Here is a 26656-nt window from a genome sequence, read left to right as displayed (position 1 = left end):
AAGCTATTCACAACAGTTCCTTCCCACACATATTTATATGCCAGCTCCAAAGGGTATTTATATACAAGAAGTGCTGCTCACATCACACTTCTGAAGCATGGGTGTAACAAGAAATGAATATACACAAAAGGCAGCTCAGACATTTAGCTGACCTAACTAATGGTTATTTCCTGGTGATTTCACTTAACTTTGGAATTTGCAACAAGCAATCAACACACACTGGCCACGCAGATAAAAGCTGGTGGCCTTAACTTTACCATCAGAGATATCTGTTCCACTCTGCACATCTCTGATAAGCACATGATGTTGCAAAGAACCACCACAAGACTGAAAAGTCTCAGATCTCTTTTTGATTTTACTTATCCTCTAGAAGGAGGTGGTTCCAGACTGCAGAAACTGTGACATAGCAGTAAAAAGGAATAAAAACCAAAGTAACTTGCTTTCCCTGTATTAGTCTAGAGAGCCCCATGTTCTTTAAAGGAGAAATTCCATCCAAGTAAGGTGAACATGAAGGCTGAAAGCAGCACGTCTTACAGATGTGAATTCCTAAGGAGGTAACATTTTTTCTAAAAGGGAAACTGAATATCCACACTGCTCTGAAACCAGCACACAACACTGAAGGAGTGCTAGGAATTGCCACATTGTCCATCCCCTTATTTGCTGCGCTCAGCCTTCATCTTCCAAAATGTTTGTGCTGCAGCACTGGGGTCCTTAAGCCACCGACACAGGAGAACGCCCTTCAGGAAGTTTTGCCAACACCACACTGTCCTGCCCCGGAACAGCTTTTGTAAGCACTGAAAAACAGCAGATGCATGAGATCAAATTCTTGTATGTATTTTTAAGTGCTTACAGATGAGCATGAGATGAGAGGAGGAAAGGATCACATATTTCTGCAGCTCCTTGCAGCTTGGGTTGCACAGACTGGCACTTGGACAGAGAAGTGAGGTGCTTCCTCCAGAGGCTCATCACAGGGCTCACTTGGATGTCGGCTGGGGTGGATCTTGCTTTGTGTCTGTTCCCAGCAAAAAGGAAATCGGTACAGAAGTTTTCAGCTATATTTACTTTATTAACTAAACAAAAAGAACTGAAAGAATATAAACATTTACAATTTAAAAGCAGGTCAGCACCAGACTAAATTATCAGGCTAATTAAACCTTGTCTACTAAGCCCATTTATTCTTTATCCAATAGTGAAATAATTATTTCATACTGCTCCCTTCCCAAATTAATAATTTTAATCCTCCTGACAAAAGAGCATTATCACAGTGCCAGTGACAACTGATAGCTGCATACAAAGGCCATGCAACTCTTACAAAGCTTCGTGTATTTACTCATAGGCTGAATTAGTGTCTCCATGCTGAGACACTAACTCCTGATGCCAATCAAATACTGGGCATGTAAGATCCCATTTTATGAAACAGTCATCACAATCAAACTAGATTGGTTACAATTAAAATGCAGTAACATAATTCAGGTAGTAAGGATGACTACTCAAGATAAAAATACATGAGGTCTAACATTAAGAGCATGTATAGGTGCTTTTATAGAGAGAAATTTTATTTGATCTGTGGTGCTTGAGAGAAATTGTAGGTCTCTCCTGCTCACACACTTACCTAACAGCCATCCGCTAGAGTTCAGCTGAGTGCAAGTGTTCCCCTCTTAGCAGGAACTTGAGAATGAACAAGATTTTAAAAGTCAATACGGACAAAAAGAACAGCAGCTTGAGATGAGGAAAATGGCTTAAATTTCATTTCTTCCAAGTACCTGAAAAAGCACCATCTCTCCCCTTCACTCAATGATCTTAGCACTTGTTTTTCTTCTTTATCTCCGTTTATTGATTTTACAAGGAAAACCAACAGCGGAGCATTTGCCAGGAAGGATGAATTATGTGTGTAGATTCAAGAGGTTTAAAGTAGACTTACTCTCAAATCTGAGAATCAAGTTCTAAGCAAGATTATTCAGTCTTTACTATGTCCACAAGGGAAAAGCATTTTCCATGGGAAAACAGAGCCATGAGCTGCCCAAGCTTTCAGTTTAGACCATTTTCAATTTGTGAAGCATCTTTAAAACCTTTGCATTTCACAGTAACATTAATGTTCTCATTGTAGATTTCAAGAAAAGTATAAACCAAAATTGTAATTTCCTAAAAGTATCGAGGAAGCTTTCTGATACGGTGGACTTGATGTGCACAGGGAAAGCTCACTGCATGCAAACACATGGTAAGCAACACAGACGTGTGGTGCCCAGCTAGCGCACCCACATCAAAGGCATAGAAATGGTGCACAAATAAAAACAAGCAAAACCCCTTTGACAACAGCAACAATTCCCAGGTCCTAACCCAGCTCTGACTTCACTATAGGACCGCTTAGGGAAAATTACTCTATTTTAACTAAAAGGGTATTAATCCAAGCCAATTAGTTCAAGCACACAAAACCTCTATTTGCAGAGGTGACCTTCTTTCAATTTACTCTGGAAGTAAATTAAGACAAACCTTCAGGCAAATTTCATTCCAAGTAAGAACAAAATTTCATAAATTTCAAACAATTGAACCCAAGAAGTTGAATTCAGATTAGTTTGCCTGCATATCCATATGCAGATGAACCTCCCTGCAATTCTTCTAAACAGCCCATTGCAGTCTCAGCCCAACTCCCAGACTGAGGTGTGATACCGCTCTTGTAGTCGATAATCATCTTTCCACCTCCCAGATGGCTCTATTTCCACGGAGCTGTGAATGTCTAGCTGTCTACGGCTTACAGAACCTGGAAATGAAAAGCATTATACGATGCTTAAGGCTATTATATGTGAGTTTTGAGTGCTGCAGCCCAAAAGCCAGCCATTGAAAGTCAAGACACAACTCTCACAAAACAGCTCAATAAGGAGGTTTATGTTAAAAAAAAATGTCCACAAAACCAGGAGACTAGGGAGTTGGAAAATATTAAGGAATAACAAATTTGTTTTCCAAGTTCACTTTACTGTGTCAATTCTGTTAAGTGAAAGAGACTGCTTAGAGGGGATGAATTGAATCAGTCACTCCACTTTAGGGAAAACACGACACAGCAGTGGGGGGGAATAACTCACCAAGCTTTAGAAATGCAAGTCTGCTAGGGAAAAGGTCACCGGGGCAGGCAGACAGCAGAAAGGTCAAACAGGAGGAATGGATTTCCGCTCAACTTTTGAAGTGAGGGCTGAATAAAATACCAGCTGAGGTTCCTAAGACACGGCTCACCAATTAAATCCAGCCCAAATGGAAAGGCCTACAATAAAATGAATGAAACAAGATAGAGAGACGGGAAAAATCTCTCCTCTCAAGTGCTGTAATTAAGGCATATGTGAGGAAACAAATGATGCTAAACTTGCCTGTTAATCTCTTCTGCTCCAGGAACAGAAAAGCCCCAGAGCTAAGAGCAACTAAAAAGCAGATGAGAGGAACATGTGATGATGGCTCCCCACATTTTAAGAAAGGGGAATTATCCGTCAATGATACACAAGACTGTGCTTGAAATGACAGAATTATCATTTCAGAGATGTAATTCTGTGTTTTTTTCAGATGATGAAGCTCTACTGGAACATCAAAAAGTCCCTTAAGAGCGGAGTAGGAGCCCCATTTTTCAGCAATAAAACCACAAGATGATGCACAGTGGAGAGGCAGTTTGGTTCCTGGTCCAGGGGTATGGCTTGAGAGCTTCCCCGGTTGCTCATCTCACTCAACTTGTCCACAGCTGTGAAGATCTTTATGCCACAGAACTGCATGCAATAAGAGCTCAGGGTTGCAGAAACAAACTTTGCATGTATAGTCTGTATTTGGCTTAATTTCCTCTTCCAAGTCTCTCCTCAAAGCCAAGTGCCCTTTATTCCCCCATCCAGGTTTGCTGGTCACAGCCAACCAACACATGCATTGCCAAGAACAGGACATGCAATTGTCATGATGGGAAAAGGAGTCTGGAAGAGGGAAAAGCCAACCCTTATGAAACAGATAGCCAAGCAAAACCATTTCCAAATATCAGGTAACTAGAAAGCCTCTCCTGGCTGAGACCAGCACCAGGAATACCCCTCTTGGTACACCACCTCCATGACGGACACACAATCCAGGGCAGCAAGGAAGGTGCTGCCATAAGCCTAAATCTCAGCAGTTCCCTAAAAGAGCAAATGATTGTTAGTATGCTCAGATGGGTTCATTTCTTGTTTTAACCAAACTTATTTGTTAAGTCATCATTCACTTAAAAGATTTTCCATCTCCTTTACAGGACTGAAATGCAGGGAGGCAGTGGTGGACTGCATCTCAGCTACAGACATCTTCACCCAACAAATACCACAGACTCCAGGAAGGGGTAAAGTGCAGGCACTGGTCTAAGATTTGTTATTTAAAAACAACATCAACAACACACATGGCAGAATTCAGAATTCTCTTCTGGTGAGAAACAGCTTGCTGTGCTTTATGTGGGAGTCAGACATCTCCACAGCGAAGTTCACACCAACAAATGGACACAAATCTTCATGAAGTCACACAACTCCTCCCACCCTTAGTGGGAACCAGGGATATTCATTTCAATTTGGAGCATCGAATCCTTCAAGCCAGAAGCACCAGGCAGAAAATAACCACATCTTGTACTCTGTGATGTATGACTTGGAATTTAAAGAAGGAAAAACAAGTTATAGCACTGCATTTTATTTTTCTGGCTCTTAAACCCTTGCCAATAAAAAAAAAAAGAATTTGTCACTATGAAGTAGCTCACTTTCTGATAGAGGTGCACGTGATGGGACAGACTCCAGCTCATTCTCCCACAGCACTATTTCATCTAAAGGGCAAACAGGAGCAAGGGTTTAAGTGCTAAAGCAAACAGATGTAGCTTTAACACACATGGATGATGAAAGAGACTGTACATAGCTACTCTTGAAGCCATTTCTTTGTAGCCTTCATTGCCACAGATAATGATGAGCTTAAACATTCCAGGACTTCAAATGATATTTTGCACCTTCTAGTTAGAAAAAAAGGACAAACTTTTTCTCTCATATGCTTTTTAAGTAAGGATTAATGAATCACAGAATCACAGAATAGTTGGGTTGGAGGGGACCCTAAAACTCATACAGCTTCAACCCCCTTGCCATAGGCAGGGACACCTTCCACTAGACCAGGCTGCTCCAAGCCCCGTCCAACCTTGCCTTGAGCACTGCCAGGGATGGGGCAGCCACAGCTTCGCTGGGCAACCTGTGCCAGGGCCTCAGCACCCTCACAAGGAACAACTTCTGCCTAGGAGCTCCTCTCAATCTCTCCTCTGTCAGGTTAAAGCCATTCCCCCTTGTCCTGTATCACTACATCATATGCGTACTATTGGTCACAAGTATAACAGTAATAGCCGCACTTACCTCAGCGGAAGTGGGAGTGGTCAAGGTACCCACTTTTCCCAAGCCCCAATTCCCCATGTCTGTACTTCCCTTGTAGGCAGTCTAGGGTCAGCCGACCTACAAACCCACCCAAATCTGCAGTGGGCAACCACTGCTGCAAAGCACCAGCTACATGATGGTGCTACAAGTATGTGTTGGGATAGATGGAGACAGCATGACACAGAGTGCAAGGACCCGGTCCCATAACTAATATTAACAACAGCAGATGTATTTGGAAAACGGAGATACTTTTCCCTTTTTACACAGGTATGCCTATGGTCTTGTAGTAAGGCTGTACCTCAACTTGGGTTGAACCCATAACTATTTAGTCTAAAAATTGTTAAGCTTAATATTATTCTGTTGAAGGCTATATACATACAAGCCTTCCTTTAAAACTAAATTTCAGTAATACAGATTTTTACAAAGAGGCTTTCATAAAGCACTGTTTGCAATAAAATTAGCATTTGGGAGAACAAAGCTCTAGGTCTTAACTCCCCAAATGCTTCAAGTATGAACCCAGGGGAACCTGAGCCCAGGGAATGGAGGAATTCATCTAGTAGCTCACATCCACCTTAAAATAAAAGATGTCAGCTCACGGGCCAGAATGCCTCTCTGGAGTGACTGGGATTTAATCAATTATGGCAATATTGAAAAAAATGATAAAACCAAAGAAGATGGTGAGCCCTCCACCAAGGGCACAGACAGAGGGGGAAAGACAGAACATAACCTGAGAAACAATATGTAGTGGAAAATAACAGGTTTTATGCTTTGCCCCAGGTTTGGAGAACATGCTGTATTTTGTGTAGCAAGTATGAGGGGAGAAGGAGTTGGGGAAGAGAATATCAAAACCAAAACAAGTCACAAGGCATCAACAGTCCCTTTACGACAGGAGAGTAGTTTTTGTTGGCAGAGCTCACGACAGCTGGAGGAATAATTGCAAAGCTGAGCAAGAATGCCCAGAATATATTTTGCCTTTAGACTCTCAGATGAAAGATGCTATCCATGAGCACTTTGCAAACGTTAATTAAACCCACACAGCCCCTTTTGGCAGATCAAGAAGTATTTATCTTTATTTTGCAGAGAGAGGATTGAGTATCTCAGACAGTTTTAACATGAGGTATCTACTCTTTTTAAGTTAGCAAGTGCCCCATAGAGATATATACACCATTAAAAACACAAATTAACCTTTCTAGTCCTGCAGCCTTCCCCAGGATAGAGCTGATACCTTTTTTCCTCTGTGTATTGCCCCAATAGAAATCTTGGTTCTGCAGATGAAGCAAGCAAGCCTAGCCATGCAGGTGAACAGAAGTATGAGCACCACAAACAAGCTTTAAAGAAACACCATCCCTTTACAAGTTGTAAAACAAACCCCTCAGCTGCTTCTCGTTTGGTTTTCCTCTTCAAAGGTGGCTCAGCAATTCCATACTGACTGAACTTCATGCTGGGAAATGTCTCTCCCAGTTTGAGAGCCATTTTCTGCAGGACTGCTGCTTTACAGACACCCACCTTTGCAAAGCCACTATCCAAGGAAACCTCTCAGGCTCTTGAGCCACTTCCCTACATTCAGACCACACACTGCGGTGGGTTCAAGAGCCCCACCACAGGCAGGGAAGAGTGCTACTACCTCACCCTCAGCAATCTGCATGCTGTAACACCAGCTCTCCTGCACAAGAGGAGAAACATTTTGAGCATCTCTCATATGATGTTCCAACTGAGGCCTGAGTCCTCAGATTTGGCTGAGTTTCTCCTTGCTGAGCCAAAGGCAAGTGCCTGTGAATGCAATAACAATCAGGTTTCATCTGTCTTCCCTCTAATTAGACTTCATATCAGTACATATGAATACTTCAAAGTAACTTTATACCTTACCATGAACAGCTACTGCTACTGTTCCAAGCAAGTTTTATACTCGGTATACTGATAGTCACACACCACTCTGCAACATGAAAACACTGAGTCCAGCTCTGGTGATTCAAATGAAAGGACACAGACTGTTGGAGCAAGTCCAGAGGAAGGCACAAAGATGTTCAGGGAGCTGGATCACCTTTTCTATGGAGACAGGCTGAGGGAGCTGGGCTGGTTCAGTCTGGAGAAGAGAAGGCTCCAGGGAGACCTTACAGCAGCTTCCAGTGCCTAAAGGGGCTGACAAGAAAGCTGGAGAGAGGCTTTTGACAAGGGCCTGTAGGGACAGGACAAGGGGGAATGGCTTTGACCTGACAGAGGGGAGATTGAGATGAGCTCTTAGGCAGAAGCTCTTCCCTGTGAGGGTGCTGAGGCCCTGGCACAGGGTGCCCAGAGAAGCTGTGGCTGCCCCATCCCTGGCAGTGTTCAAGGCCAGGTTGGACAGGGCTTGGAGCAACATGGTCTAGTGGAAGGTCTCCCTGCCTGTAGCAGGGAATTGGAACTGGATGAGCTTTAAGGTCCCTTCCAACCCAAACCATTTTGTGATTCTATGATTCTATAAATTTAAGCCAATACACTGAGTTAAAGTGGGGAGACGTAGTGGAGATAGAAAGGAGCAGTGAATTATTTTGCCTTTTTTTTTTTGTAAAGCAGCATAAAGTATTTAATACATTTACACTGGCAGAGCAGCAGTCTGCTGCTGTCTTCTATAAAAAAGAACATCCTCGAAACAACCCCCAACCAATTATTTGCTAAATTGACATGGAAAAAAATACATTTAAAAGGAGAAGGGTCAGTTTGTGGGATGTACAAAGAGTATCCAAGAATATCTCCAGGGACAGGAAGAATATGGGTGAAATAGTGCTGGCCAACGCTTGTGATCTTAATATAAAAATACACATATTTGGAGCTCTTCCCTGTTAGAAACTCTGAGGCAGCTGAGTAAGTATTTCTGTTTGAAATACATTTAATGATGCATTTGGAAAGGAAACCTAAGAATAAGGAGCATGTTCAAAGACTTAAGTCCCTAAAAGGCATTAAAGCCACTAGTTTTCAAAAAATCTCACTCCAACATATGTATAACCTAGAAGAAGGTTGGATGGGAACAGTGTAATGCATGCAGTTTAAAACCTTAGTCTATTCTAATTTCTTTTCAACAAAGACCCCTTCTGCCTTTTGCTGCTGAACACATAAGGTTTTCTGCAGACATGGGAATGGGAAGCGACAACAGTCTCCATGAGGTGCTGAGTGATGTCTGCTGCCCTGAAGCTGGACAAATACAAGTCCCCTCGCTATGACAGCAAAGCCAGATGTCTCCATGCAACCGAGTTGGCTGCCAATCCCTTGGACATGCCAGTTCAGCAGAAACTCTAGGTCTACCAGTTCTGCATGCACTGAATGTATGGAGTTAAACCAGTCTTAAACCTAAAGGAACTACCAAAAATAAGTGTTTGGGACACAAACCACCATTCAAATCATCATAGGATGCTCTGGGTTGGAAGTGGCCTTAAAGCTTATCTAGCTCCAACCCCCTGCCACATGCAGCAACACCTTTCACTACACCAGGCTGCACAAAGCCCCATTCAATCTGGCCTTAAACACTGCTAGGGATGGGGCAGCCACAGCTTCTCTGAGATGAGATGGACACATGTGCCAGTGCCTCACCACTCTAATAGTGAAGAAAAGCATTTAGTCTCATGGTCTCTATTTTACTCAAATTCAGTGACATTTAGTTTATGTTTTCCTACAACAGCAGAGAATCATACAATCAACTAAGCTAGAAAAGACCTTTAAGATCCTCAAGTCCAATTCATTACTCCAGGACTGCCAAGTCCATCACTAAACCGTATCACTGAGGACCTCATCTACATGTTTTCTGAACACTTCCAGGGACAGTGATTCCACCACTTCCCTGGGCAGCCTGTTCCAATGCCTGAGCACCCTTCTCTGTGAATAAGATTTTTTCTAACATCCAATCTAAACTTCCCCTGGTGCAGCTTGAGGCTGTTACCTCTTGTCCTAACACTTGCTACTTGGGAGAAAAGATCAACCTCACCTCACTACAACCTCCTTTCAGGTAGCTGTAAGAGAGCAGTAAGGTCCCTCTGAGCCTTCTCCAGAGTAAACACCAGCAGATCCCTCAATCATTCCTCAGATCACAGGCAGGGACATTTTCAAGTTGTCCATCACATCATCATCTGCTCTCTGACACCACTTCAGTGGCCATCTGGGCCAGTGAACCTGGCTTAAAAACCCACCTCCTCATGTAGTCATCTTAGCCAGATATTGCCACCACCAGAAATGCTGTCCTCTGGAGAGTTCAAACAGCCAACAGCAGACACTAGTTACACAAACATGGTGTAACTATGGGGGGGGGGGAAGGTGTTTATATATAGAATTCCTATTCAATTTATGCTTATAGTGTAAATACCATGCCCCACAGGGCACAGCACAGGTTTCACCACCATTTGATCCTGCACTCAGCAAGTCAGGAGACTGTCCAGAGTTGCAAGCAGCATTCAGACCAAACACAGTAGATGGATAGCTTTCTATAAACTAATCCAGTGCCTGAAGTGGCTTTCTTGGGAGCCTGCACAGTCACAGCAGCTTTCTGTGGAGCTGCAAGGTATGGCTTGCAAAACCAGGCTATTATACACCACAGCATACTGGGGTCACTACTGAAAAGTCAGCTTTGTCACTGCTCCACAGAGGTGGCCACCATCTTCTCTTTCCTAATTCAAGGCAGAGGCAGTTCTAATGACCCAGGAATACCTGACACATAGCCAGGGAACCAGGTAGCTGGTTGTGCAATTCCAGTATTAGACGTGCTGTGGCACAGCCAGGAGACAACAGAAAAATGTGGGATACAGCCAGCATATGTTTGATGCTGTATTTAGTTACCCCTTCTCCAACCCTCTGTAGGGAGCTCAAACTGCTCTCTCCACTCAGCCCCACATACCAGATTCAGTCAAGGCTCTTCCCTTGCAGTTGCTTGCTTCTTTTGCTATCCAGCTCAGAGCTGCTTCTCCAAGCTGCTCATGCAGAATGGTGGTAATACTGAGGTTAAAATAATGCATCTCAACTGCAATTATTAGCTTTAATGGTAGAGTCAAAGTAGTTTGGCTCAAAATATCATCTATGCCCTTGGCTTCTACTTAAATTAAGATTGCACACAATGAGGTAGATATTGAGACATTATGAAAGGTGTCCATTGCATTCAGAGCAATTCTTGCAGAAATATATGTATTTGCAGTACACTTCATCTTGATGACAACTCTGAATCAAGGCAATTCCAGATGAGAAATGTTGCTGTTTTAACTCACACTGTGATGCAAGGGAGCTGCATTGACCTTTCCTGGCTGCCATTCTGTCATCATTACAACAAACACTTGCAGTTTTTAGACCGGTTTTGGACTTCTACTGCCCTTTCAGGAGCAGAGCACTCCGTCACAGTATCAGCTCAGAGGTGGCATAACTGATGACCTGATGCCTGCACCCAGCATAGAGAGAGAATGGGAGGGCTGGGGCAGCTCTGCCCACAGGGATGGCAGAGGCTGAAAGCCCACAGAACAGAGAGGCCCTGAATTCAAACCCACACTACAGCATGTCAATGCACAGGGCGCTTTGCTATCACAGCCTCCCTCCTCACCTGAGCTTCACAGAGAGGTGTGAGGCTCAGCAGTAGAGGCTGCAAGAGCACCAGAGCTAGCAGGGGTACCCTTCTGCCTGCATAGGCAAGGGGCAGGGACAAGGCCTTGTTATTTTTCTCTTTATGATAAGAGACAGAGCACATTTTTGGCTTTCCCACACAAATCCATAGCTGTGTGGATGCCAACACTTTATCACCTCCCATTTCACTTTTGTTTGCTTGTTTTTTGGTTTAAAACTTTGCCCAAGGTCACATTCAGCAAAGACTCCTCCCTCAAAATACAGCATTAAGAATCCTATCACACTAACATTTAGAAATTGCATCAAAATCCTTCTTGCAAATGCATGCTTTTAAGAAGAAAGCCCCAACTGAGCAAAAGAGGAAAATTTTGCCCCTCATACCTTTGCAGCTGAATCATTCTGCAGAGGCCACCTTGCAGGCTGTCATCATGACTGTGCACAGATCCATAACCAACCCCTGCTCACTGTCTCCTGCCCTCATGGGAGGCAAATACCACATGCCCATAAAGCAAGCATTACCCAGTAGCCTTGAACCTCAACAGCCAGTATAAACAAGCTTGGGACAGCTGAGGACCTCATATATCAAGTACAAACTGCTACAGACACCAACTCAAAGCCCTCTCTGAAAAGCATCAAACTCTCCTAGAAAGAGCCCAACTGGGTGTTGAACTTGCCTCCACAATCCCTTCCAACCCAAACCATTCTGTGATGTACAGTTGTTCTCCTTTCTCCCCTGTGGTGAGCAGTGTGGGGCAACCATCCTAACAGCAGTGCTTCCATGTTACTTTGCCATGCTAGGTTACTTTTCCTGGAAATCGCTGCATTGGCCTACAACCACCAAAGTGCAGAGTTGTGGCAGATCATGTGTACAGCACATGCTCTGTGATGTCCTGTGCGTTACAGCCAACTTGAAAAAGTAATAAAGCAAAAATAATGTTGTTATTGGATGTTGTTGATACTTAGTAGAGTTCAGTGGCAGTGAAGAGTTCCCTCCCCAGGGAATGTTCTAAAGTCATTAGACTCTGCAAAGGATGATCTGCAAAAGGCTGACATATAAGAAACACTTCCTTCTCTGAAGTGTGGAACATTTGTTGGACACTGGAGCTGCAGAAGAGGCCCTGTCAGGCATCCCTGAGCAGACACAGGATGATAACAGGTGTGCTTGGGATGCACAAGGGTGACTATCTCTCTCTGTAAATGTATAATACAAAACACAGAACCACAACATGGCTTGGGACAGAAGGGACCCAAAATTCACCCAGTTTATTGTTCCTCTAGACCAGGTTGTTCCAAGCCCCATCCAACCTGGCCTTGAACACTGCCAGGGATGGGGCAGCCACAGCTTCTCTGGGCAACCTGTCCCAGGGCCTCACCAGCCCCACAGGGAAAACTTCTTCAGATCTCACTTATATCTTCCTTCTGTCAGGTTAAAGCCATTCCCCCTTTTCCTGTTCCTACAGGCCCTTGTCAAAAACCCCTCTCCAGTTTCTTGTCAGCTGCTTCAGGCACTGGAAGCTGCTCTAAAGCCTTCAAGGAACCCTCTCTTCTCCAGGCTGGTCAAGCCCAACTCTCTCAGCCTATCTCCAGAGCAGAGATGTTTTGGCCCTTGGAGCATCCCTGTGACCTCCCCTGGACTTGCTCCAACAGCTCCATGTCCTTCTTATGCTGGGGGCCCAGAGCTGGACACAGGATCTAATGGCCTGGTGCTACTGAGAAGAGACATCACTTCCCAAACTTACAAGCCTGGATCCAGAGCAAGCTGGTTCAGGGAGTTCAGCTGGATGGAATTTATCTATCCTGACAATGAATATAAGTAGCAGTACAGAAAGATCAGAGGGAAGACACAACTGGGAGCAAAACCCTTCCTTGCATCACCAGTTTGACATTGTATCAGTTCGCCTTCTACACACAACCACACTGTAAATTTAGATGGCTTCATAACTTTAAAGTTGTATCTCACATTCATTATTCCTCTCCCAGTGCAAGAATCAGCCATTCCATTATAAATGCTTTTATATCACTACTATGCTCTCCACCCTACAGGAACGTACATCAACTGCAGGTACAGTGGTTCAACTTTTGAATGTAGACAAAGAAACCGAGACAATGCTAATGGTGGTGAAAGACAGGTTGCCTGCGGAGGGAAAAGATAACAGGTTTAGGAGGAAAGGGAAAAAAGACCTACAATTTACCTGTGCTTGGGTCACTGCTTATTAATGCTCTGAAGAGAATCACTTCACATGTCATAAATTATGCTGCTCTTGGCTTATTCCCTCATTATCCATCTCAGAATTCAGTATCCTTTTACACACACAACCTACTGGGAACACTTACTCTGAATAAAATGAACAGAAGGAAAGCAAAACTGGGGGCCTTCATTTGTGCAAGAAAACTCGTCAGGGGACCCAGCAATGGCACCAGGTTTCACCACTGACTTCTTTAGGTCACTCTGTGCATTTCCACCTTCTCCAAACAAAGGGAAAACCTCCCTGAAGAGCTCCAGTCTGCATGGGCAGAAGACATGGCTGTTTTCTCCTGTTGATATTTCAATCTATCCCCTGCTGATTTGGGGTTTCCAACAGACTTTGTAAGAGCTTTTCCATTAAGGCTGCTCTCCATTTTAAGGAGTTTCTGGAGAGACTGAACTGTGTTCAAGGCAGGCACATAAAACTTTTAATTTTGGCTATTAGGCAAAGTGCAGTGTTCAATAGCAAAACTGTCCCTGTTGGGGTTTGGTTTGGGGCTTTTTATTTTTAATAAACATGGCTTGGGAAAAAAACAAAAAAACAAAAAAACAGCAGCTATAACACACACTTCTTTAGATATTTAACCTTTATTTACCATATGGAAAAAAAAAAATCCAACATCAGACAGTAATATACCAGCGATAGCTGGTATCAGCACTGGCAAGGGCAAGATCACTTTTCCCACACACCTTCTAATCTTCTGCTAGCAGCACTGATAAAATAAACTAATAATAATTATTAAAAAGTGCTTTAGTCTCAAGATGAAAGGATGAAAGAATCCACAACTTGCTGGGAGAGAACGATAAAACACAACGTGAACCAGAACGGCTAAACCATCCACTTTCAGCCCAAGATTTTGTCAATTCCCCCTCCCCTTCCTGCTACAGATCCAAAACTATGACCCTTGTGGTTGCGGTCCCACAGACAGCAGCAGACTGACACTTCATCTCACTCTTACAGTAAGATCTCAGAGGCAAAAGCATAGAGAAACAAAGACACGCTTGACTAGCAAACCCAGGAGTATCAGTATAAATTGGCTCCCTAGAGACCTAATGAAAGCTTCTTTTCCTCCTGAAAGGCCTGGGCTCTGTGATGCCTCATGGTGAGAACTTCAAACAGAATTAAAAGGACACTATATCTGTCCCCAGGGAAAGGCAGCAGCTGGATCACCAGGATGAAGCAGAGGATCCAGGCAGCCCCACATTGAGGACAGGAAGGGAAAAGAAGTGCCATCTCCCTTCATTAGGGGCGGTTTCAGTGCAGCAATGCATTCTACTTCCACCCCTCCCAACTTAAATCTCTCTTCTGAGAAAGCTTTCATAGAAACTGCCTTGTAAGACATGAACTACACCCCATAAGATCTACACTGTCCAGAGCAGCAGCCACCACTGGACACCTGGGCAGAGAGCTGAGGCAGTGTAATGCCTCTGAACTCACTCCAGATCCAGACCGTTTTTGTGTCAGCTTGCAACATCTTCCCCCTCTTTTCAACAGTGTAAATACTACTACACAAACAATCATCTCACTTGTCACAGATTATGAACCAGGTAACTTTTTCTGCACTTCTATATAATGCAGATCCAGGCTCAAGTCCACTCAGAGGCAGAAGTGAAACCTGTTCTGCCCAGGAATCTTCCCAGCAAGGTAAGCCATGCTCCTTGCTCACAAGATCGCCTCTTCTAAAATTTTAAGCATCACATTTACAGTGACATGTCCATGACTTCCACACCAGCGTTTCTGCTGCCTGCGGGAGGTATAAACCTTGGCTTGTATCACAAAAATCACAGAATAGTTTGGGTTGCAAGAGACCTTAAGTTCACCTACCTCCTGTCCCACAGGCAGGGACACCTTCCACTAGACCAGGTTGCTCCAAGCCCCATCCAGCCTGGTCTTGAACACTGCCAGGGATGGGGCAGCCACAGCTTCTCTGGGCATCCTGTGCCAGGGCCTCACCACCCTCACAGGGAACACCTTCTGCCTAAGAGCTCACCTCAATCTCCCCTCTGTCAGGTTAAAGCCATTCCCCCTTTGTCCTGTCCCTACAGGCCCTTGTCAAAAGCCCCTCTCCAGCTTTCTTGTCAGCCCCTTTAGGCACTGGAAGCTGCTCTATGGTCTTCACAGACTTTTCCAGGCTGAACAAGCCCAGCTCTCTCAGCCTGTCTCCATAACAGAGCTGCTCCAGCTTTCAGAGCACCATCAAGGCCTCCTCTGGTCTCACTCCAGCTCCCCAGAGCTGGATGCAGGACTGGAGGAGAAGGTCTCATCAGAGATTAGCAGAGAGGGAGAATCCCCTCCCTTGACCTGCCGGTCATACTGATGGTCAGCCCAACACACAGTTGGCTTTCAAGCGCAAAGGGCTAGGCCATGCTGAGCTTCTCATAGACTAGCATCCCCAAGTCCTTCTCCTCTGGAAGAAGAGCTTGTGTGCCACTGTGGAAGTGGTTATAGGAGAAAGGTCTGAAGAAGTGAGTATCCTCCAGTCGTAAGCAGCACCAGCTAAACACACAGAGAGCAGTAGGTCTGAGACTCACAGGGTACAGGAAGCACAGTACAAAAACATTTCCAGAAGTGAAAAATTTAATAAGCTTATTATTTTTGGAAAAATAACACTGATTCCTACTCTTCCTTTGATCTGCAACAGTAGGAGGAAGGAGTGAGAAACAGGTTGTTTAAACAACAACAGCTGTTACATTAATACCAGCATAATGGAGGCGTAAGCATCCTGTTCTTATCAGAGTAGTTGCTGTTTAAGTAAGAGCTCTGCCTTTTGAAAAGCACTTTATAACCTCAAACACAAACCTTCAGCTATATCTTCTTCCTAATCATAAGTCAATTATCCTGCTGAGTGATGACAGAACAATTCCACAAAGTAAATCCTTTTTGTATCTGGGCCTTCTGTGATCAGGTTGCATTGGAAACTTCCTTGCTCAAACAAAAGCAAGATGAATTCACTTGTCCTTCCCACAATTGTTCCCAAGGGTCTCCCTCCAAACTACAATGTGAACCTTCATTGTAGAGAAAACTTCATCTGACAACAAGAGCTAATGCACTTTTACTCAAACTGAAACTTCACCAGTCAATCTTTTATCAAGCCCAAGGCTATCTAGAAAGTGTCTGTGTCCAGCTGTCTATAGATATTACTCACAGAAGCACATTAGTGCTCCTGGTAAACATTGTTCCCGACTTCCCCATCATTACTATAGTAATGCAAACCTCCTGGAGAGTCCCTTTAATACTTTTTAAATTACTTCAAAACAGCTTTATTATAGTAAATAATGAGTGCAACATTTTTGTATCACAAGCAAGTTTTAATCTGTTCCCAGGCTTTGTACCTTACAGTATTCTCATCTCCAATACCATTCCTTTCCTAGGTGCTGAAGTCCAGATACACTTAAATTATTTCCAGAGCAGGCTCCTGGTACCTGCTTTTGGGTAAAAGAATGATATTGCACTCTCAATAAATTGAGGGAAGCCAGAAATTCTTAAATCAACCCAAAATCTGACCAGTGCCCATGGTTATTTACCCCATTCTTATGCCGAATCTTTGAGTAAGCACAGCCAAGGCCTCTGGCTTTACAAATTATCCAGCTCTCTTACCCCTGTCCGGCACACACATGCTCCTCAGGAGTGGAAGCAGCTCCTGAGCTGTCACATGTACACTGCTAAAGTACTTAGGGTGCTCAGTGGAAGAAAATGGAGTGAAGCAAAGCAAAAGAATCATCAGGCCACATTTAGTGACACTTGCCTGCCTTAAAGGAGGCTTCCATTGCAGGCTCAAATCCTTGGCTTCAGTCCAGCTTCCAAGATGATCTATAATCCACATGCAACATCCTTCCAGCATATCTGGATGTAATTTGAATTCAGACTTATTTGCCTGGCCAAGGCACAGGTTAGAGCCGAGATCTTTTATTTTGCAGAGACAATCTGATATTGTCCCACAGTTCTCCAGGCTGGCATAATCTACTTCCAACTCATTCTGCAAACAGCTCTAGAAAACCATCCCAGCCGGCCCCCAGGGAACATGGTTTCTGATCAGCTGCTGTTATCTCTAAAGCAGAGAGAACATGTTCAGTGAGAAGTCCCCACAAGCCATGCCTATAGATAAGTATGAAGAGAAGCCTGTCAGGAAATGGTCCCTTGTAGCAAACATGTGTGAAGTCTGATGGTCCTCTACCTTAATATAAAAATTGCAGCTTTGAGTTCATTAATTCTCTGTTTGTCTCTGCTGCTCCAGAAGTGTCAGTAAATGATTATCCCTGCTTCAAAAGGAAGAGCTGCATGATGTTTCTGAACAGGAACGGTCAGATTCTCTCCGCTTCATCTTGGATGGGAACACAAGACAAGAGAAGCAGAAAGAAACCAGTCTAGAGCCTTGTCCCTGTAGCAGATTCAGCATGAAAAACATAGCTAGGGAGTGTGCTAAGGTATCCTCCCAGGAACAGTTCAGGAACAAACCCAAGAAAGGGCCTAGAGAAGAGCAGCAAGGCAGCTGGAGCCACAGCCCAATAGAGGATAGCAGAGCTTTATTTAATACCCTAAAAAAATAGCAACACCAAGAGAACAAGAGGGATGAAGAGATGCAGACCTGCATGAACACATTATAGAGGATCTTGTATGCAGCTTGATGGTTTTAGCCTTAGTTGAGCTCTCTTCTCTAACCCACCATGTAATTCAAGAACTGTGAGCAGGAAAGAAATAAATACACAAACAGTGACTTATTCTACCTAAATATCAACCAGTTCCTGGAGGGGAAAGGAGGAAAACAGAACCCAAGCTGATACTACAGGCTTAGCAAGCAGGGGCACTTTAGCATATAGTGCTGGCTTTGTAGTTCTACCACAAAGGCAGCCTGTTACAGCTCTACCATTACAGCATTGTCCCATGCAGCCTCAAGTCTCAGTTTCAATGGCTGCATTAAATGAAAATGTCCCTTGGGTGATGGTGCTACTTGGCTTCTTGAGGTGCCCATTTATAGCATACCGCTTGCCTAGCATCACTGCTGGGTCTCCAAACTTGCCCTTGCTCCAAGCTAACACATGAGGTTTCCCCTCCACAGTGTCCCCATCACAAGAGATTTTCCTGGGCAGTGCAAAAGTTTAACACATAACTCAGCATTTTACAAGCCCTTTCCACACTGGCTGTATTATTCAGTCAGCATACTAAAAAAAAAATTAAAATAGAAATAAATAGATGCAGTGTTCCAGTGCTGTCCAGGAAGAGCCAATTTCACAGAGGGATCAATGTCTGGTGCATTAACACCCTCTAAGGACTGCCCAGCCAAAAATAACCCTGAAACCAATAGGAGAAACAGCCGATTCGGCTGTTCTTACACCAACCAGATTAAAAATTACTTTCAGTTTACTTTCTTACTAAACTACATCCGAAATTGTTACAGCAGACTGGCTGTGGGCTGACAAGCTAGCTGTGTGCACCTTCACATAAGCATGAGTAAAAAGAAGAATGAGAAAGAACCATAAAATTTATACATTATATATACAAAGAAGACAAGGAAAGAATGAAAAGTCCTCCCACCAACAGTTCTTCACTTCAAGCAAGCGGGAGCTGCAACACCCCAGGCAGTGATAGAACCCAGATCAACCTGTGGTTTCTGGACCTGTTTCTCTCCCTCTTACCTCCTCTTCAGGACATATATGCCCCCTGTCCAAGGGGACTCCACAGTTTGGATTCAGGACTGTGTGAGGCAGCTCAGGGTGCCAAGGGTGACACATCTTGGCAGGCCAGGTAAGACTTTAGGAAGCTGGCATTTTATTACCAGTGCCTGCACAAATCTGTGCAATAAAGTGACTGTACACTTGTTGACATACTTTCCTGGACAACAGCAACACCAGTTGCTTCAGCAGAAAAATGCTCTAAGGACTTGGTCTGCAGACACATGTAGGTCTACTCTGCACTACCATGATACCACAGACCAGCCCAGAAGAGTAGCAGGGCTTTTGACATGGTACTGGTATAGCAGAGATGATGACCATAATGTAACAGTGACCAACATGGTCCCCTTGAAACAAGGGATTGGCTGAGTCAGACAAAAGCCAGATCCTCTGGCTTCTCTGAACAGAACAAAATCCACCAGCAAAGCACAGAGGGGCCCAAATGACTGGGGGGGGGGGGGGGGGGGGGGTCTTAGGTTTTAACGGCAGTAAGGAAGTATCGGGGAAGATGACAGAAAGGAAAGAAGAAAAGCCCAGTGGCAGGAATTGCCATGCAGCTGGGAGGCACTAGGGAGGATGCTCAGAACTTGTAACATAAGCCTCAACACAAAGGAAAACTGCTCTAGATGATCCATGGAACTCTGACTCAGTGCTGAGGAAAACACCCAGCTGAATGGAGGAAGCTCAAGTTTCCCAGGCTGCCCACAGGGCAGGACTTTAACCACCCTTGTGGGAGCCACGATTCACCTTAGGGCAGCACAGAAGCCACAGATACATGTCAGGGCAGATATACAAAAACCACATAAGACTTGTCACAGCCCCAGGCATGTCAGACCATCACTGCAGACCTGAGACTACAACCTGAGGTGCTAAGATTTTAATCACACTCGATTCCACTTCTACTTTTTGGAAGCCACAGCACTAGTAAGTATCACTTATGCACAGGGGACATCCTGCCTTTCCCTTACAAAACCAGTACCTGTTTGATGATACTGATATACATTTACCTAAATAAGACTAATTCTCTCTTGATATTGTTTCCCCTCTTAACCAGTGGAGGAAGGGGACAAGGTTTAACATTAGGGTGTCTCTTGTCCCCATTTAGAAGATGCAGTATATACCAGCTGCCATTTAGCTTCACAAAATTGCTGCAGGATACAAAGATACATCTCATATCCTGGCTGACAGCTTTAGCACAAAGCCACACAATGTCTGCCAAGGCTCCTTGTTAAATACTATATTGTTCTAGTGACTCAGTGCACTGGAATGTATCAGGTTTATTCATAGCTTTTCTGATAGAGTCTTTAGATTAGACACAAACTTCTGCTTTTTTTTTAAAAAAGGCAAGTCTATAGCTTATTATCATGTGGAGCATACAAAATTCCTAGTTTCTTTTCCAGGGTTTTAAAAGCAGAGAACTTAAACAGAAGGACAGGCTCTTAGAAACCTAATGGTTCTTTCAAGCTTCTAGCAAGTAGGACTGTAAGAACATTTGAGAGGAGAAAAAACAAAACAGACATGCACCATGACCAAAAGTTACTGCCAAAAGGGAAGAGGACAGAAGCATAGTGAAGGCTGTCACAGACATGGACCATCTTTTGTGAAGACGGTTGAATTAATAAGGGTATTTTAGTAATAGAATCATAAAACAGTTTGGGTTGGAAGAGATCCTAAAGCTCACCCAGTTCCAACCCCACTGCCACAGGCAGGGACACCTGCCACTAGACCAGGCTGCTCAAAGTCTGGAAAAAAGACCTCTGACAGGGGACACAGCAGGAATCTACAGAACCCAACCAGCATGGAATTGGCAAACATGCAAACAATTCCCTAAATGAGAGCTTATTACAGGAAACCAGTTGGCAGCAGGTTCAGTTACCAAGAAGAGGTGGTCCATCACACAAAGTTGTAGTTGAATTTTGAAATGTGCTTCTAGCCTCTGTCCTGTTACCACATATGTGGAATCAAACAAGAGCTAAATAAAGCAATGTGAGATGAAGGCCATTTCTCCCAGCTACTGCTGGAGACAGGACAGACCTCTGGCCTTCCACAGCTCAGGTGCTTGTTTGCCATGTTCTGAGTTTTTAATAAAGCAAGAGTCTATAGCAACTTCCAAGGACAGCAGCAAAAAGCAGGAATTTGTCTCCTCTCCACTACTGTTTGGGAGGACTGTAGGCAGGAAGTGCAGGCAGCACAAATCCTCTCTGCCACACTACTAACTGCTCTGGCTTAGCCCTCTGATTTGCAGTTGTGAGCAAAGACCACACTAGCACGTACACAGCCAAGCCTGGTGTTTGTACAGGAAGCATCAGACCTATGCTCATGTTCACACAGATGATGCCACATCCTCCTAGGAAGGGACCTGCAATACAACCTCCCGTAATACTTAGCTTTGCTGCCAAGCCAGGAAGCCTCTGGTGATGCCTGAAAATGAGTCTCTTGAAAATTTTTTCATATTCCAGCTGCAGCCCAGTTATTTAGGTATTTAGTGCCACAGAGACGGTCTTGCATAAGAATGACTTGTTAAGGACTCCCTTGAAACAAGTTTTTCTCTCATTCTATTCCATGGCAATCACAGTGTTTCCATCATCTCCTGTGTTACAGCTCTCTGCCAAAAACAGCCTTTGCATAGCTATAGACCGAAACTCATACCTGCAGTCTTCTTTTTAATCACAGACTCCAAAACACCAAACCCAGAAGTCTTTGTCTCCTACATTATTCCTCCAGCCACCATCAGGCCCACAAATGAGTAACAGCTTCTGAAGGTCAATGCTGAGCCTGCTGCACATGACACCAGCCATAATAAATGTTCTGCAGGCCAAATTATGCCCTCCGGGAAGACTATGCAGCCCTGTGGCCTTCTGCAGATTGCACAGCTGTCAGGCTGCAACTTACTATGTTCTACTTAAGATATGCAAGGAGAAAGAGAATTCAATGATATTGACTTATTTTAGCTACTGAAGTCAGCAGATCTGACTCTACACACACACTGGGATTAGATCTGTCGATTAAGACCATGGCATGATGGCACCATTGGTCAATAACAGCATCATTTGTTCTTCACATGACCTCCCTGCTACCTCTAGTTTTATTATTCACCATCATGTCTGTGCTACAGACCAGCAGATAAGAGAGTCCCCACTATGCTCAGCACATTGTAAAAGTAGGACAGAAATACTGCCCTGAATCCAGAATCATAACCAGGTAAACTAATGCTGTCATGAGTAGGAATCAAACACCTGAACCAAGAGCATCCTGTATGTCACACTATGCTGGTCAGATACAGGAGAATTAAGAAGCCACAAGTACACCTCTTTTCCCCCTTCTTTCACAGGAGCACAGGAGTTCTCTGTCTGCTCCTATAATGTATTTAAACCAACCTGATGACACAATCCAGTTTCAAAGCATCTTATTTCATCCTCATCTTCTGTTATCAATAACCAGAGTTTTAAAATTCGTTGTCCCATGTCACCTCCTGGGACTGTTACACGAACTGTGCAGCGGTCCCACTCAGTCAGTGCAACTCTCACACTCAGCTGTATTTTACAGCCAGCAGCAAAGCATCCTCCCTGCTTGCAGATGCCTACAGAAGACAGTTAACTGTTGCAGTCAGGCTATGCCACTGGGCCAGATGGGCCAAGATGTTCCCATTACCCAGTACTTGCTAAAGTCCCTCACAGAAGCAAGTTTAACATATTTGTAGACACCTCATAAAGCATGAGCTCATTATTACAGCCCATTAACATGCATGCAAGATATCTTAATGTGTAAAAAATCCCCATGAAATACGGATTTTCTCTTCTACTTTCAGAGAAAACCTGCCATCCTTACCATGAATAAGGAAACACTTTCCGGTTCTTTTTTCTTACCCTTTCCAGCCCACAAGTCAAGACAAGCCTCATTTGCCTGATTTCACAGCACAGTTTTATGACTAACCCCCACACGTGCCATGGCAGTTCCCTCATCCATCCTCCTCAGAGTTCAACACCTCTAACAAGGCTGGAATAGAGGAGACAAACCTTTGCTCTCCTAACTGTAGAGCCTCCTCTGCTCTGCAGTACAGGAAGCCACACATGACACCTTTAGTGTTGATTCCCAGCAGGTTACAAGACATAACCACAGCAGTTCTCTGCTCTGCTGAAACATGCATACTACTGGAAGTGGGATATGAATAAATTTTACCACTTCAGATAAAAGGACTTGAGCACTTCTCCCAAAATAAGAACTGAGCCAAAGAAGCTCGTATTTCTAGGACAACGCTGTCCAAGCATGCGGGCTTAATGCTGCACCCCAGTAAGATCAACTTTAAGTCAACATTAGGCACTATAGAAAACAGTGTTCTTGAAATATTAAGGTACTCACTGTACGAGATGATCTGCTGGAAAACTGGAATCTGCCCCTTTTTTTGTACCCAATTCTCTACTCATCTGGCTGGAGCCTTTTAGAGAAGAAAAACAATTGTAAATATAGACAAAATGATGCAGGTTTGGGGTTGGGGTGGTTTTTTTATTTAAAACAAACAAAAAACCCAAACCAAACAAGTAGACCAGCTAAGTAATCGCAACACAGACATACACACCCCCCAACACTGAAGTCAAGAACAGAAAGAACATGCAAAGCTCATAGCAAAGTCTCTCAAGCAAAGGCTATAATGTTTGAAAGCAATCATGGCACTGGCTGCCTCTGCAGGCTCTCAGGAAGGTCAGACCTGATCCAACCTAAGAGTAAAGCAACATATAATAAGACAGCAGCAGCAAGAGCTATACAAACCCAACTACTAAAGGGACAGTGAATCACAGCTCTTTGTGCTACATGCTGGTCACCAATGCACAACAACACATGTGGCCAAGAGCATCACGTGGGGAAAACAAATTTTTCTGTCACTGGCTGCAAGAACTACTTTATCAGACACAGGCCTGAAGGGTTAGATGGGCTGTGATCTACCATGCACCAAACAAGCTTCTTTAACAGATTTTGTTGTTTCAACACCCTTTATCCCCTTAATAAGGAGCCACTGAATTTCTGCTTAAACCCATTTTGATTAAGCGAAAGATTACCCATAGAATTGCACTGGGACACAGACAATAGGACGACGCGTTGCTAGGCATACATCTTAGTATACATCACACAGACTAATTATGCTTCAGGGAGACATTAAATCCCCATTCAATTAATAGAGACACCTCTTAAGATGAGCATTAAATAATTCCCTACGATGCAGCAAGACAACTGGCTACTTCAGTAAATTGGAATAGCAATAACTCCACATCTCCCTACCAACAAAATCCCCATCAAAACTTGCCCTTAAAACAACAAGAGGTCAGCAAGGAGAGATGGGGGGCAGGACTGTTACTTCTGCAGTGTTATTGTATGCTTATATTACAGACTCCTCATCAGAAAATTAAACTAAATGGATGCCTTTCACGTTTATCAATAACAGAGCTAATGGTTTTTATGTAAATGCCGTTACTTTCAGCCAGATCTGCAGACTCAAGCCATACAGCCCCATCTCCCCTTGCAATGACTCCCCTTCAGGCACCCAATCTAAATGCAAATTATAATCAAACGGCAAAACCAAGAGTTCTCTGGTGATAGTGAAAACAGAAAACTAGGGACAAAGCACACCTATTTGAGAGCAGCCCTCCTCTTCTGGAAAGACCTGCTGATCTCACATTGCTTTTTCATCCTGAACATATAAAAAATTTAAAGTATAACTCAGTTCTCATTTATAGTCATATTATTTAGCTACATAGCAAAAGAGTACCGTTGTCTTCCATTCTGTCCCTCAGTGTTAAAACAAGCAGGGGAACATTCTTCTACCGAGTTATGGAGAGAAGGTATCTCTTGGAGATGTTTAACCCACAACAGGAACATCCCATCAGCAAAGATATTAATCCAGAGCACTAAAAATCCCCTATTGGATTTGACAGAACAACACTTCCACATTTTCGAGGGGGGGGGGGGGGAGGAGGGGGGAATTTTCTCCTTGGAAGTACTTTGTAAGTTGGAGGAAGAAGGCATTATCACAGGATGGTTATTAGGAGGCAGAGAGATAAAACTGTTGTCAACACAAGGAGCACCATTCTTACAGCATAAAAGTTTTCTTGAAGAAGACTTAAATCCCAACCACTACTTGGAACATAAATCAAGTACTTTGTCAGCACGGATTAAAACAAGGTACTAATGGCAAACCTGAACATAACTAACATTAGAAACTGAGCTCTTTAGTAAGAAGAATGCACAGAGGGGAAACTAATGATTAAAACAAAGGCCGAAAGTCTGACAACCCAACTACAGCACAAGTCCACGAGTGAGTCTCGGGGGGGGATTTGCTCTACACTACCACAAGCAGCTAAACACCAAAACTGCCATTCCCAAGAGGGGCACACAGCCTCAAAGGAATGCAGTTAATTAACTCTACAGCTACACATACATGCTCATTACACGGGTGAGAAGCTCAGCACACTGTATGTTTTCAAAGTGCATGCTACAGGAATATCCATAGAGCAGAGCCTCCCTAATTAACATTAATAACAAGACCACTTCTGAAAATGGCTGGATTTTGTGAGTTAGCGAGCCAGAGAACATGCAAAGCTGGGAAGCCAGAGACAACACAGCCCAGCAGGCACCTGGCTCACTGCTTTGGATACCTATAATTAAATAATTTATCATTGTGCCTCAATGTCTGCAATTGGATGTGAAGCTGTAAATAAAGCACCACCTATTATGCAAGGCCCTGCTAAAGCTGATAAGTAGAGTTTGACTGTGCATCAGAAGAGGTCATTAAATTAAAAAAACCACAAACCTGACTATCTTCTCTCAGGAACTTTTCACGTGGGCCAGCAGCTCAGAAAACCCAACAGCTTCTTCAGATGTTCTGACAAACTTCACAGTTAAACAATTACAGATCTCATTTTCAATCCTTGATCACAACCTGGATTTGCTAAGGCTCCCTTCTCCTCCTCTCTAAGCCTGGTGAGGCATATTTTGTTGTGTAGCCACTTGGTGGCTCTTATAAAAATCACAGAATGGTTTGGGTAGGAAAAGACCTTAAAGCTCATCCAGTTCCAATTCCCTACCATGGGCCGGGATACCTTCCAGTAGATCAGGTTGCTCAAAGCTACTTCCAGCCTGGCCTTGAACACTGCCAGTGATGGGTCTTCTCCAGCAAATGGAAACTGAGCCTCAACTTTGAGCTTGTCACCATACTGACCACACACAGGATCAACCAGTGAGCAGTGAAAAGAAATGAAGAAGCCCTTCCAAAACAAGCACAATTTTCTTTCCCCCAGTTCAAACATTTCAGCAATGCAGTTGACAGTCCAAGCCTGCAAAGCAGAAGCGGCAAGCAGCAGCACTGGGACAAAAACAAGCATCTTCCAAGTTGCCATACCTGAACAACTCTGCCACTCAAGAAAACACATTGTGCAACCACACAGTGGAGTGCTGGTGACGGTGCCACTCAGACACCCGGGATTTCACACCCAGCCACCATGTGCAAGTGTAATCTGATTTAGCAGTCTAGCCCAACTTCAGCTGTCACACCACAACCACGGTACATTTGCTGCTGCAGCGTGCGCAGCAGTGCGTTTGCAAAACAGAGCTGTTCCTGTAGCAAAGCTATTTCCTCACAGAGCCAAAGGTTCAAAATCAGGAATGGCAAATACGTAACTCAGTGTCCAGCTGAGCCACACACATTCCCACCAGCTGCCATTCACGCAACAGCAACCACTGACTTAACTGAGAAGTGAGGTGCCAGTGATACAAAGATTTTCCTTTGGGTGGCAGAAACTTC

General features: G+C 43.9%; 1 protein-coding gene across 7 annotated transcripts in view; it reads right to left on the bottom strand.

Moving 5' to 3' along the window:
• Positions 1–26656, bottom strand: part of EXTL3 (exostosin like glycosyltransferase 3) — a 155053-nt gene that overhangs the window by 87822 nt on the left and 40575 nt on the right. For 4 of the 7 annotated variants that reach the window (XM_034060573.1, XM_034060583.1, XM_034060575.1 and 1 more), the window contains exon 2: positions 23224–23299. The exons of the other annotated variants lie outside the window; for them this stretch is intronic. The gene's annotated coding sequence lies outside the window, so the exon portion shown is untranslated. The remainder of the gene's footprint in view (positions 1–23223; positions 23300–26656) is intronic. 7 annotated transcript variants of the gene reach the window in all.

The sequence above is a fragment of the Melopsittacus undulatus genome, chromosome 3 (assembly GCF_012275295.1).
Source record: "Melopsittacus undulatus isolate bMelUnd1 chromosome 3, bMelUnd1.mat.Z, whole genome shotgun sequence".
Lineage (NCBI taxonomy): Eukaryota > Metazoa > Chordata > Aves > Psittaciformes > Psittaculidae > Melopsittacus > Melopsittacus undulatus.
This window is presented reverse-complemented; position numbering and strand designations above follow the sequence as displayed.